Here is a 14,396-nt window from a genome sequence, read left to right as displayed (position 1 = left end):
TCAATAAAAAAAAATGCACAAGACAAGACTTTTGCAAAAGGCAAAGTACAGTTATTCCTTAAGGCAAAGTCTGCCTTCTCCTGCATAGGTTCTACGTAACTTCAGCAAAATAAAAAATTATGCCTTGCGAAAATATTATTATTTTTTACTCTTTTGGGTTTTGAACCCAGAACCTCCGGTATTTTCGGCCACTTTTTTAAGCGAAGGGAAAAAATTAAAGACCAGTCTGTAAGAAGGCAATCGTGAAAATTTCCCCAACCAAATCAAATCACGAGCGGGGCTGGACCGGTGTAGCAGACTAAGCCCATACTGACGGCTCTAAGTCTATGTGGGGGAAAGATCACACATGCCCCTTAAATAAAAAAAATTACTAGCCCATACCCCCATTACTTTCGTACCCCCAGAAAAAATTAAAAATATTTACCTGAGATGACCCCAGTTATGATACCAACATGGTATATAAATATACTGAGATGGTATCATGAAAGATGCTTCAGTCCTTCTCTTAGTCCTCCATGATACCATCATGGTATATAAATATACTGAGATGGTATCATAGAAGATGCTTCAGTCCTTCTCTTAGCCCTCCATGATACCATCATGGTATATAAATATACCGAGACGGTATTATGAATGATCATGTTCATTTATTAAAAATGACACACTTTTCTCAAAAAAATCTTGTATGATACCATCGTCTTATATATATATATATATATATATATATATATATATATACCGTGTGCTGACACCTAATTTTTGACCTCCCGGGATTCATTTAGTCATTCAGAGTCCTTGAATCCCAAACAGAGTAAAATACCTATTTTTTGAAGTTAAAATGATTTTATAAAAGTTATTCAGGAAAATATTTTACCATTCTAATTGGTAAAATAATTTCTATAAATATTACAAATCATTTATAAATTAATTTGCACATTTTATAAAATTGCAAAAATTATGTATTTAATTGTTTAATTGGCAAAATTGACAAAATTGCAAGTTATTGTACTCTATTTAAAATTCAGGGAATTTGATTAATTAAATAAATTAACCCTTTCACCCCTCAATCACCATTTGGTCAAATTATTAGAATTTATCATAATTAATTAAGTATTTAATTATGATTAATTCTAAAAAATTTCTCATTTATTGGCTATAACTGAAATAATCAATTAATAGCCCAATAGTGGCCCAATTAGAAAGAACTTCTCATAATTGGGGTAATTATTGTAAAACTAGTCCTATCAAGGGTTAATTTTGCTAGTAATCACTTTAAAAAGGCCAATCGGACCAAACGGGGCTATGATTGAAATAGTTGATTTTTAGATTAAGTCAACTAAAGGATAGATTACATAAAAATTAATTCTTGGATATTAAAACTGGTTTTGTTTAACCATATTTAGGATTTAAATTGATTGGTCATCATCTAAATTTTGTTATTTATTAAATTGAGTATTAAAATCCAGCATATATACACAGATATACATGTAAGAATACACGTATATCGTGTATATACATATATATTCAACCCAGCCCCATTTCCTTTTAAAAAAAAAAAATAACCAGGCTCAGTCCAAATCGGACCAGACCCGGCCCATTTCCATTATTAACAGGGGTAATACCCTTCATTATTTTCATTCTCACCCTAAACACACCCCAGCTCCTCTTTCCCTCTCTCTCTCTCTCTCTCTCTCCAAAAGGATTTGAAACCCAAGCCGCCTTCACATTCTTCTTTCTCTTTCATCGACAGCGAAGCCATATTTGGCAAAATGGCATAAGCTTTTTGCATTCTACAGGCTTGCATGGCTGTAAGAGGCAAAGCATTAAATGCTTTCACCCGTTACCACCGCAAATCAACCAAACAAGGTGTTAATAATCTTATTTATTTGATTTTTCGTATTATTATTGCTTTTTAAACAGTCTAACACTGAAATCCTTTAATGGTTCTTGTTTGTTTGCGATTTTGAATCTTGGGATTCTGTTGGTTCATGACGAACTTTTGAGATTTGATCTTTGTTAGTCAAATCTTGACCCTTGATGTATGGTTGACCTGATATTGGCCCTTCAACACTTGAGTGTGAGGAAGAATCCCAATTTTGAGGATTGTCCCACATCGGATTATTTGGGGTTTTAAGGGTTTGGGGATTCTATAAATAGGGTCTTATTTCTCACTATTTGACACACCTTCACACTGAGAGACTTGTAATCTGATATTTTTCACTTACAAGGCTAAAAAACTCGAAATACCTGGGGTTTCTATACTTGAGACCTTTAATTTTCTGAGTTAAGTTTAAATTTTAAAAAGTTTATTTTTGTTTGTGTGGTTTATTGCTTGTAAATTGAGTTTTGGTGGGGAAATAAGCTTTTCCAAGTTCAATCTCTTCTAGGTTGCACCTTCAAAAGGTAATTCCCCTTTCCCTTTTATTTTTGCATTTATGTGTTTAATTTATAGTAATTAGTTGTCTTGTTGTTTTGTTTAGCTCATCATATTTAGTTTATAGTGCTTAGTTTCCTGTTTGTATGGTGCATCATGTCTATGGTGATTAATCTTCCTGTTTTATTCAGCTTATGATGTTCAGTCCATGGAAGTCAGTTCCTTATTCTTGTTTAGCTTATCATTTTTAGGTTATGGTGGTCGGTTTCTTATTTTGTTTAAGTTTATTATGTACAATTTGTGGTAATTAATTCCCTGTTTGTTCAGTTTATTATGATCAGTTTCTGATAGCTGCCTTCCTGTTTAGGTTTAGTTGAACATGCTTTAGCCTAGTTGTACTATTTGTTGTTCAATAGATTTGAAGGATTTAGTTTGTTTGGCTTGACTGGTTGATGTTAATCTCTATGTACTCTCATGCCTAATCAAAATGTAAATGGCCTATAGGGCTTGTTAGAAAGTTGTATCATGTAATGTTGATTGAGTGAACTTAGGGCCTACCTAAGTTTAAACAACCTGAGGTTATTATTTTGACTCCAGTATGTTGGGTGGGTCACTAAAATGCTATTGTTAAACTGTAATGGGTGCTTATACATCTAGGTCCTGTCATACATGATTCCACTTAGACAAGCCCATAGGCTTTGTATGCAAATTGGTTAATGAAGCATGTAAATGAGGAGATATGTGATATGTAATCATCATGTGACCTGTTTTCCTCCTCCTTGGCCCATGTTAACTTAACTGAGTATCTTATAATAAATCAACATGGACTCTATACTTACATTATTTGGTTTTGAGTTCACATGGCTGCTTGTGTGATGTGCTGTCAAGGTTGTTTGACTTGGATTGAACATGTAAAGGAAGTTATTATCTAAAACTGCATGAAACTAGACTGTTTGGTTAAGGACTGTCTCTTCATTATGCTAACTTAATGGGACATGATTCTGAGTTTCTCTAGAGGGAAATAGCTTAATATTCTACTTTGGGAGTCATACCTAGGATTGAAATATATGGAAATCTTTGCTTTGGTAAGGCAAATGACTTTGTGAGTTCTAGTTGTGATATATCTCATTCCTCCATGATAATCTTAAGTCTTCTGAAGTGTGTGATTAAGTTATCCTAACTGCAAACTCTTTCACTATCTTCACTTAAAACAGGTCCCTATGTTCATAACTTGAATCTGCACTCTTGCTATATTGCTCTGTAATTGTAGTTTAAAGAAATCATGAGCTGTCTCTGCAAACTCTGTAAAATTGTGATACATCTTAATGAACCCACTGGTTATGTGTTTAGTGTCCCATGTTTCTTATGCTTTTTTGTGTGTGTGTGTGTGTGTGTGTGTGTGTGTGGATCTCTTTACATACATTATTCAAGGTCGTTCATCTTGGATTGTATATGTGTATATATGGCAAGTATACTTTAGTTAGTACATTAGTAGGGAGGTCAATTGGTCATTATGAATCAAGCTTAAGCCCTCCCGGGTGTCTGCCATGCCTGGAGTTCAAAGAAGCCCCTTGGATCTTGTGCACCATCGGGAAGACGGGGGTAAAAGCTTTCCAATATTGACCCTCTAAACATCCTTATAAATGTGTATACTTAAGTATACCCAAGTATACATGGCATGTATATGATTCATTATGTGTCTTGGGTTTTGAATGCTAAATTTGTTGATTGCTGGGCCTTGGCCCACTCTGCTTAAAATTGAGTTATTGGCTTATATATTTTTGTGAGTGTGTATACATGATATTAATTTTCATCCCTTTCATTTGGAAACCTCCCCTTTGCATTTCTGGGTCAACCCTTCTCAAATACAGGGATTGGGCCAAGGTCTAATCCCATTTCTGGTCAAGGCAGTACGTGAAGTGAAAGGGAAGCAAATATTATAAAAGGCCCAATCATGGGTAAAAATGGTGAAGGCCCAGCTATGGGTGAAAATAGCACTAATGGTGCGGGGAGCCCATTAGTCAAAAAATAATTTTTTCTTACCTCTACTTGATTCATTTGTTGTATGGTTTGTAAAACTTAAACTTTATTAATTGTGAAACCCTATGGATGTAGAAATTAGGATTAACACTTAGTTTAAACTAGGTAATCAATCTAAAAATGAGTTCAAATTCCTTTTTTTCAAAAATCTTAGCTTAGTATAAAACTAATACAAAAATAATAATAATTTTCTTCTGAGATTAACAAATGGATTTTCTGATAATAGGATGATACTTGTAAAAATGGGCTTGTTTTTTAATCAAAATGGCACACAGCTTTGACCAAAAACTTAAGTGCATTTCTGAGAAAAATAGGATATAAGGTAACTTAACTGTAAAGCTTCTTTGTGTAAGGAAACTAAATGCAGGTTTTTAAATGATAAAAGAAATCGGGAGTTTTTCAAGTTAATTTGAGTATGATTTTCTGTGCTTGAGTACATATTGACTGGTGGAAGTTTTGGGCCAAAAGACATAAGTTATGCTTTAAATGTACAATGGTTTGGCCCAGGAAGTCCGTCTGAGTAATTGGGCTAAACTGTGACATTTTTATGAACTAGGCTGATTGGACCAAAAACTTGGACATATTGGACCGAAAGAGATTCATTTGGACCTCCCGGGGATTTGATGGACTTTGGGTTTAGAATACGGTACTAACTATGGGCTTCACTTTGAAATTTGGACCAAATAATAAAAAGACCTGTGTTTATATATATATATATATATATGTATATATATCCCATATTTTGTATATATAGTATGATAAAAAATCGTAGGTACTAAACACATTTCGTTAGGACTAGAATAGTAGCGACTCTACTCGGGAGCGATTCTGGGTGTGTCCTAGTCCGAAAACGAAGTGAGTTGAACACTTGCGCTGATTTTTAAACCAAAAACCCCTTATTTATAAGGGGATTTTTCTTGAAATTTTCTAAAACTATACTCATATGATGCTAAAACTCTATGATTTGCGGAAAATTTTATAACACATAAGCAGACAAATAAATCTTACAGTGAAGCTCATAGGTCAACCGTATTCTACGGATCCTTATTACCAGGGTGCGTAAAACCTTCCCTGGGGGATTACCAGAACCCTTACCTCGATCTTTGGTCCAAATAAGATTTTTTCTCTGTCTGAAAAACTCTTAAACCGGTTTTCCTAATTTTCCTTTTGAATAAATTAGGTGGCGACTCTAAAAAGATAAAATATCCAATTTAGAGCACCAACAACCTCGGATTACTTTTATGCCTTAACCCACGTAAAAGCGAACCGTAACACCATGATAGTATCATGAAGGACTGTTTCAGTCCTTCAATGACACTTCTCAGGATCATGGCATATATATACTGAGATGATATCATGGAGGACTGTTTCAGTCCTTCTCTTAGTCCTCTATGATACCATTGTGATATATAAATATATTGCAATGGTATCACGGAGGAAGGGGTTAGGGCCGTTTGGCCGAGGAGTATGTTGGGTAAAATTTCCAGCCGGTGGGGGGTAGAAGCGAAAATAGTTTGGGAAGGAGCATGGACGGGTAAATATTTTAATTTTTAGGGACATCCAAAGGATGTTTTCCCATCTATGTGGTACTGTTTGACTGAACGCTGGATTAAAAAATACAATAATATTTCTTAAACCTTATAGCCTAAAACAAATCTTAATCAGCATTAGTTGGGTGATTCATATTGAATCTTAATTGCTTAGCTCCTTGTCTCGGGGGTTTCAAAAGTTACCGATCTCTTGATGAATTCTTCCGTTGAATTCTTAGAGGTAATTAGATTTTATAGTTTAATTGGTTTTAGCTTTTCAATTAATCGTAGGTTACCTTCCTTGATGTGGTGTTCTCTTTTACTTTATTCGTGTTTTCGATTCCGTTATGTACCATTAGTAGGATTAATATTGACTTTGGATGTAACTCTCAGACCACTTCTCATTTTTCTCTCCACCTTATTATTTTATCACTGAATATGTTATCTACTCGCATGTACTTTCTCTATTTCAAAATAAGTGATGTTTTTAGCTTGGACACACTCCTTAAGAAATCTACTCATTTTTAGAAAGTAAAATGTATTTTTACTAACTTACCCATAATAAATACTTTGAAAAAGATGTAGCTCTTATTAGTTTCTTGGTTATGTAAAACTTTTTTTATTCAAATAAGGGTAAAATTAGAGGAACATCATTAATGCCTTCTTAATTATACGAAACACCACTTAATTTGAAACAAAATAAAAAGGTAAAAACACCACTTATTCTGAAATGGAGGGAGTATCATACTCTAATTTTCAATAATGTATATTGAAGTACCCCTATATTTTATTTAAGTACTCAGACCATTCCAAAATAAATAATTTTTTGGGGTACACTCCTTAAGAAAATTGATTAAATACATTAACTGAAGGGTAATTTATCGATATTATCCTTTTGCTTTTTCCCAAACTTTTAGTAAATCAACATACAGTCAATGTTGAGATTTTTGTAAGATCCATTAAAGAGAAGGGTGATTTCGAAAAAAATTAATTAATACATCGATTTTTGGATAATGAAAAATTCATTCGTTTTCGATTTAAAAAAATGTCAAAAATTCATTTATATCGAAATGGAGGGAGTAATGATGACGTATGATTCTACCCAAAAAATGATGATGTATGATAAAGCTCAAGAAGACAATGTATTTGGACAGTTTTCGTGACCATTTCGAAAGTGTGTATATAAGAAAATTTTGGCACCTCTTTTATTCAAATAAGTTAAAGACTTCTCAAAATAAATTATTCCTCGCTAACTACCAATGAGGACTAGAAATTCCTCATTACATAATCATTCGTGTGCCGAATTTTGCCGTTTGTCACATTAGTAATTGATTCGATTCAAAAAGATCATTTATCATACCTTGACTTTCTTTCCAATTAGCCATCACTTCAATTTTAGATCTTTTGGTCAATCCATCATTTCCACCTTTTATATTCTCAACTTAATTAGCTAGGTGTGATCAATATTAATTACGAGTCGAATTTATATTATACTGTGTCTACGGGAAGGTAAACCTTAGAATAAAGTTAAAAGATACTAACTTTTGATGAACTTTCATTTTTTGAAAAATTAATGAGGAACATATTTTACTTTTCAATAAGTATGATATTAAGAAAAAGTAAAAAGTAAATATGTCAGAACAATTGATCATCGCATATTCGCACGGTTTTGGCCTAGATTCGGTGGGGCATAATCCGATGGATAAATTAATCCATGAGATAATGATTAAAATTTTAAAATGATAATTATTTTTTACAATGTGCTTAGCCTGTGATAGAATGATAAAGTTATACTCCTTCAATAAGATGTTGATTATAGAATGAACCAAATGGAAGCTATACATAGACTTGTGATGTCTATGATATACGACGGACTAATGAAGAGGGGTTAAGAACTAACAACCTTCTAGATTGACAAATGTCCTAAGGAGAGGGATGCAAGAATGATGAATTGTCACATGCCACGAAAAAAAAACCACTACCTTCGAATTTTAACTTTCTTCATTCATTTCGTTTTTTCAGCAAACGGTTATCTTTTATCAAGAAAGAAAAAAAGTCATCAAAGCTCTCTAAACTATTCTAAAATATGTTATTTTATCTCCCAACTTGCACTTGCTTTGACATGGTTTTTTTTTTCTTGCTGAAGAAGTTGTTTGACATTGTTAAATATAATATTCTACGTCTAAATTGACGCTATACATATAACAAAGGATCGTACAGATACATTAAAAAGAATAAAATTAAAATAAGGATATTCCTCAATGCCTTTTATTTTATTCAAGAACATTTTATGATAGTTATCATGAATACTTTGAATTATGTTATGTCATCTAATTACTTATTTCCGTATGTTTTAATTCATAAAATACATGAACGACCAGTGACAAGCTTGTCCCAAAAGCAATGATTAAAGTACATATACCAGTGTACTTTTTCAAAATAATTTAGGGACTTGTAGTTTCATTGTTTAAAGAAAGATATACGAATCTACATAATGTAAAACATAACCATTTAATTTACGAGAAGAAAAAATAAAGAAAAATTAAAATGAGAAGAGAAAAGTAAAGAGTTCTTTCGTGTAGAGCTAAAGGTAGACATCAAAGGATGTGAACACAATCAACAATCGTAGAATATATAGAAAGTCAATTTTCTGTCTCTTTCTTTTTTTTCAAACAAACACTTATTTTTTGCAATAAATAAATATTTATGTATGAAGAAGAAGTAAGTTCACCTAACTGGTTTAGAAGAAGTCTTATCTGCCTTCAGACATATTAAGGCTGGGTTGGTGGAAGAATCTTTCATCATACATCTAATGCAATCGTGTTTATTTTTCTACATATTCACGTCATCAAGTTTCCACAAGCAACTCATTTTGTGACTTTCATCGATCTCTAATTTATGGATTCTTTCTAGCCATTTCCCTATTTAAATTTTTTTGAAAAGGTTCGAAATATTTTAAACCCATAGTTTGCCTCCCAACTTGTAGTCAAATTATTATTACACACCCTTTATTTTACGTACATACCAAGCATTTGTCTAAATGTGTCTAATATAAATTACTTAGCTAGTATTACTCACATGTTCTACACACCAAAAGAAAAAGGCAAGTCAATTTAAAAAATTATATTTAAAACTTTAAATGGACGCCACATATTCAACTTTTAAATGTTTTCCTTTTTTTTTTTTTTTTTTTTTTTTTTTTTTTTTTTTTTGAATCATCTTCATTTTCCCCATTCCTTATTTCTCCATCTTCGTTTCCCTTACCACTCTCGCCTCTACAAAAAGTCATAGTACCATGACTTTTTATATGCTTCTTTCTTTCTTTATCGAACTCTAACATTTTATCTCAGGGAAAAAACAACCATTCCACTTTTCTTAGACATGTTTCAATAAATTTAATAGCTTTGATTCAAATTTTATAAGTATGTTAAGAAATTCACTAAATATGTATAATAATAAAATTTAGAATTCGATTATTAAATTTCATTTTTTATCCTAAATTTAGAATCCGTAAAATTTTAAAAAAATGAATTCGCCTCCTCTGTGAGTTGTCAACTCAAAATATCAAGATTACTCAACAACTCGCTTTCGTTAAAGTCAAGAAAATCCAAACTTGTCAATCATTACAGAGTAAATATATATATTTAAGTGTACACATAGTGTGTGGGATTCAATTTGGATCTCCCAATTTTATTTTTGTATGTGTGAAACATCCAAATATACTTTGTCAACTTGAATTTGTTTTCCCTTCAGATTGAGTTAGGTTGTTAATGTGACCGTTGTAATGCAAATTCTTTTTCAATAAGACATAGTTCTAACATTGTGACATGTTATATATTATACTTAGTTTTGGGATAAATGATTATAAAATTAATAAACTGATACTTGAATTGATCGTTGTCTCCACAATCACATTGTTTGAGTTGTTGAGTTTTGGGATAAATGATTATAAAATTAATAAATTGATACTGGAATTGATCGTTGTCTCCACAATCACATTGTTTGAGTTGTTGAGTTCATCTAGTATTGCTCTGACAAGGTTATAAAGAATGACTTTATTGCATATTGCTTGCGTTGATCATGTTCATCAGACTTGGATCGTGACGATAACTCAATGAACTACTCCGTAATTAGAGTTATAGGTGCAAATTAATGTTAACCAGGTGAAAATTATCCTCTCAAGAGTACTCTCAAACTAGAATTAAACATAGCAAAACTAGTTACTGCAAGTCCTATTAATTGTCATGGTAATTGTAGACTTTCATTGTCAAGAAAAGAAACATCATCTATATGTGTCAAAAGAAATGCCAATGAGAAGTTCGAATTTGCGACAAGGCTGGAGTTTAGATACTTCACAAACGATTCATCTAACTTGGGCTATGTGATAATAAGTACCGTATTAGTCAAGCACAAAAGTGACAAATGTCATCCACTTGTGTGCCATATTGACATTGTTGAGAATACCATAAGGCAGTTAGCCAAGTAGGTCAAATATAGGCAAGAAAAATTCTGATGCTGTTCCCATATTTTCATGATGTGCAGAGTGTCACTGTTTTACCTACTAAGAAATTAGTTCCAGATCGATGGAAGAACAATTTCATCAAAATTCTCTAAACTATTCTAATAATATGTATAATATTATCTTCAACTTGCAGTTGTTTGACATAATTTATTTTTTTTCTCGATAAGAGTTCTTTGCCATGGTTGAATTTAGCACTCTACGTTTTGATTAACACTATACATAAAGGTATTTCCAAAAGATTGTACAAGTATTTTTTTTTTTCTGAAAAAAAGAGCCATTCCTCAAGGCTTTATATATATATATATATATATAAATTCAGAATCCAATCATTAACACTTAAAGTTGCTATCTAAAATTTAGAAACGATAAAATTAAAATCTTAGATCCGCCTTAGCATACAAATATCAACTCTAAATATCAAAATTACTCAACAACTCACACATTTAAAGTCAAGAAAATCAAATCTTGTCAAGCATTAGAGAGTGATTTAATTGTACAAATAGTGTGCGGGATTCAAATTGGATCTATTTTTGTATGTGCGCAAACATTTGTAGGATTTTAGAAACAACAATATGAGAAAATTTTCTTGTGTATTATTTCCTCTAATGAACAGTGTATATATACAATAAAATGAAAGAAAATGACACCTCTACTCCTAGACAGTTGTCCTATACATATTGGTTGTCTTATAACAGAAAATTCTTATCTATGAAGAATAATAGCACACCCATAGCACTAAAACCTGATGCTTGTCTATTGTTCCTGTATTGCTTTCCACCATTTCCTCCCCTATTGTACTGGTTGTTGTTCTGGGGAGAGATAGTACTGATTGTTGTGATTTTGTGGAGGGTAGTGTAGCAATTTTTCCCAACGTGGTTTGTCATTTTGCAGTCTCATGTATTGGGCCAGAAGAGCAAGTACGTTTGGGCCCATTCTGTGCATCATCCAATCTTTTATCCTTGGGCCCAATATTTTGTAAGAGTCCGGACGAATTTGTCCACTTATCATCACACACTCTTTCATCCTGCAAGTTCGATACATACGATATACTCAAAGCTTTTGCCTTTGAAGCTTTAATGGAAATGTCATCTGAATGTTCAAGTTCATCATCTTTGAAAACATTCGAATAAACTTCATCAACTTGAATTTGTTTTCCCTTCAAATTGAGTTAGGTGGTTCATATGACCGTTATAATGCAAAAAAAATTCGCAAATAATACATAGTTGTAATACAGTGACTTGTCATATATCTGTTTAGTTTGGAATTGTTTGATTATGAAATTGATACTTGAATTGATCCTTCCCTCCACAATCACATTGTTTGAGTTGTTGAGTTCATCTAGCTGTCAAGTTTATATATGACGAATGAATTTTTTTGCATATTGCTTGTGTTGAGTGATATATATATATGATTGTTGAACTAGGTTGCATTATAGGACTTTGTGTCGATCAAGTTCACCAGATTTGGATCGTGACAGTTATATCAAACAAACTAATATTTGGAGTTATGGGTGCAAATTAGTGTTAACCAAGTGAAAGTTATCCTCTCAAAAGAACAATAATAAATAGTATAAATTAGAGTTATAGGTGAAAGTTAATGTTAACCAAGTGAAAATAGTAAAAAACTATTGCGTGATGTTCATTATCTTCATGTCCAATTAAATTGTCATAGTGATTATGGACTTTCCTTGTCAAGAAAAAGAAACATCATCTATATGTGTGTCCAAGGAAACGTCAATGAGAAGTTCAAATTTACGATAAGACTGTAGTTTAGATTCCTCAGAATGATTCACTTTCCTTGGGCTATGTGATAACAACTATTAATCAAGCACAAAGTGACAAATGTTATCTAACGTGTGTAACATTTCAACATTGTTGGGAATACCTGATTGATAAAGGAAGTAGGTCAAGATGGGCAAGAAAAGTTGTGTTACTGGTCCCATATTTTCATGATGATGTGCAGAGTCTCATATTTTTTCTTACTTATCTATTTGGGTTTAATTAATATCTATTGTTTGCGTAAATAATTTTTATACTATTAGGTAATTTAAATATGGGGTTTAAAATCTTCAAAAATAAGGTATATTATCTGTTAGAACATATAAAAATACTTTGATAATGTACACTGACAATATATTACTTTACTCATTTGCGGACCGTATCAGTCTTCCACCCTCGATCACTACTATCAATTACCATCGCCACCATATTACCACCATTAACTACTTGCATCACAACCTCAATCACATAACTAGCGGTCCAACACTAACCAACACCACAGCCCCCAACATGGATGTAGCATGAAGATATCGAGTTCATCTGAACCTAGTATTTTTAATATGGAGCATAAATTTAATTCATACACTAAAATTACAACAAATAGTAAGTTTGAATTTGTAATTTTAAAAATACGATGGGATCAATACTAAAAATCTAAAGATTGAACCCGTAGAATTTTAATTCTAAATCCACCTCTACTGCCAACTACCACCACCAGCTGCCTTAGTGGCTAGCCACAAACACCACCAATCACCTTTACTGCCAATAATGGTGGCAAAATCAACCCATACCCGCCTCACTCGTCTGGTGTTTACAGGGGTTGGGTCATGACTCATTGTTGAATTGACCAAACGATATGAACCCAAATGACCCATCAAACAATCGGATCAAAGTGTAGAGTAACCGCGGGGTTAAAATGTAATCCAACCCAAATATCCGTTGCTTCATCCACCTTGACCTGACCCGTTTTGACCTAGCAAATTTGAGCGGGTTGAATTAATTAATTTGACCCGTTTTAACCCGTTTGAATTTGACCCAACACGCCCATTTGCCACCCCTAACCACCAACCACTTCCACCTCTCGCTGTCGCCACCAATAACCTGTCTTAATGACTTGTTTAACCTGACTTATCCTGACCTTTTGACACCTTACATTATTCTCACTCAGCTCATTGATTTATCACTGGTAATAGACTTATTGTAAAGTTACGTAGAAACTTTATCAACCTCGTTGTTCATATTTCTTAGATGATCAGTTTTTCATCCCTCCAAACTTTGGTTTATTATGATAAAATAATAACATCCTACTCTATTCCAATGTTTATTCCTTGTAGAAGTCATTATATTTATTGACCACTTGATATAGCATATGTAACGGAGGTAGTTGGAACTTGAGAATTAAGGGACAAAAGAAAAAGTATTAGTTAAGTTAGGTGACTCGTGCGTTTTGACTAAAAACGATTAGGACTGCGATTTAGTTTGAACCTTGTTTTTTTTTTTTTTTTTTTTTTTTTTTCCCCCACCCATTTAGGAGGATTTATAGTGTTTCCACACTTCCTCCAATGTGACTCGAACCCGGGGACCTACACTCTTACGTGGGTGGAGGTGCTTTACCAGTTTGAACCTTGTTAATTAGTGTCCTAGCGGATTTTATTTTATTCTTTATAGTTTGAAATAAATGCCACATGAGATAAGGGTATGGGATTGCATATTATTAGATAATAAATGATTGGCCTAATGGGTAGATAATGTAGCTTATGACTAAAGGTTAGGTAGTGGCAGCCATCAAATGATGAAAATCTAATATTAAGTCTCAAGACCAAGTTTTAACTTACTAAGCATGTTGTTATTGCGAATCTCCGCATTACCCTTGACTTGGCAACATATTGGTAGTTCAGAGAGTTCCAAAAGTTCACATTGGTTAGTAAGAGAAATAATTTTTTTTTTTTTTTTTTTTAAAAGAAGAGAATATACAGTTCCTAATAAAAGGGAAAAAAAGACAAAAAGGAAAAAGATGAGATTGGAAAAATTTGTACATATATTAAATTGTGTAACTTTTAACTAGGTCGATAAAGCACCTAACATCTTTCATTCTTTTTCTTTTTGACGAAATACGTAAATATTATTTAAATGATATTTGGTCTCGTATTATG

Source organism: Lycium ferocissimum, chromosome 1 (genome assembly GCF_029784015.1).
Source record: "Lycium ferocissimum isolate CSIRO_LF1 chromosome 1, AGI_CSIRO_Lferr_CH_V1, whole genome shotgun sequence".
Lineage (NCBI taxonomy): Eukaryota > Viridiplantae > Streptophyta > Magnoliopsida > Solanales > Solanaceae > Lycium > Lycium ferocissimum.
This window is presented reverse-complemented; position numbering follows the sequence as displayed.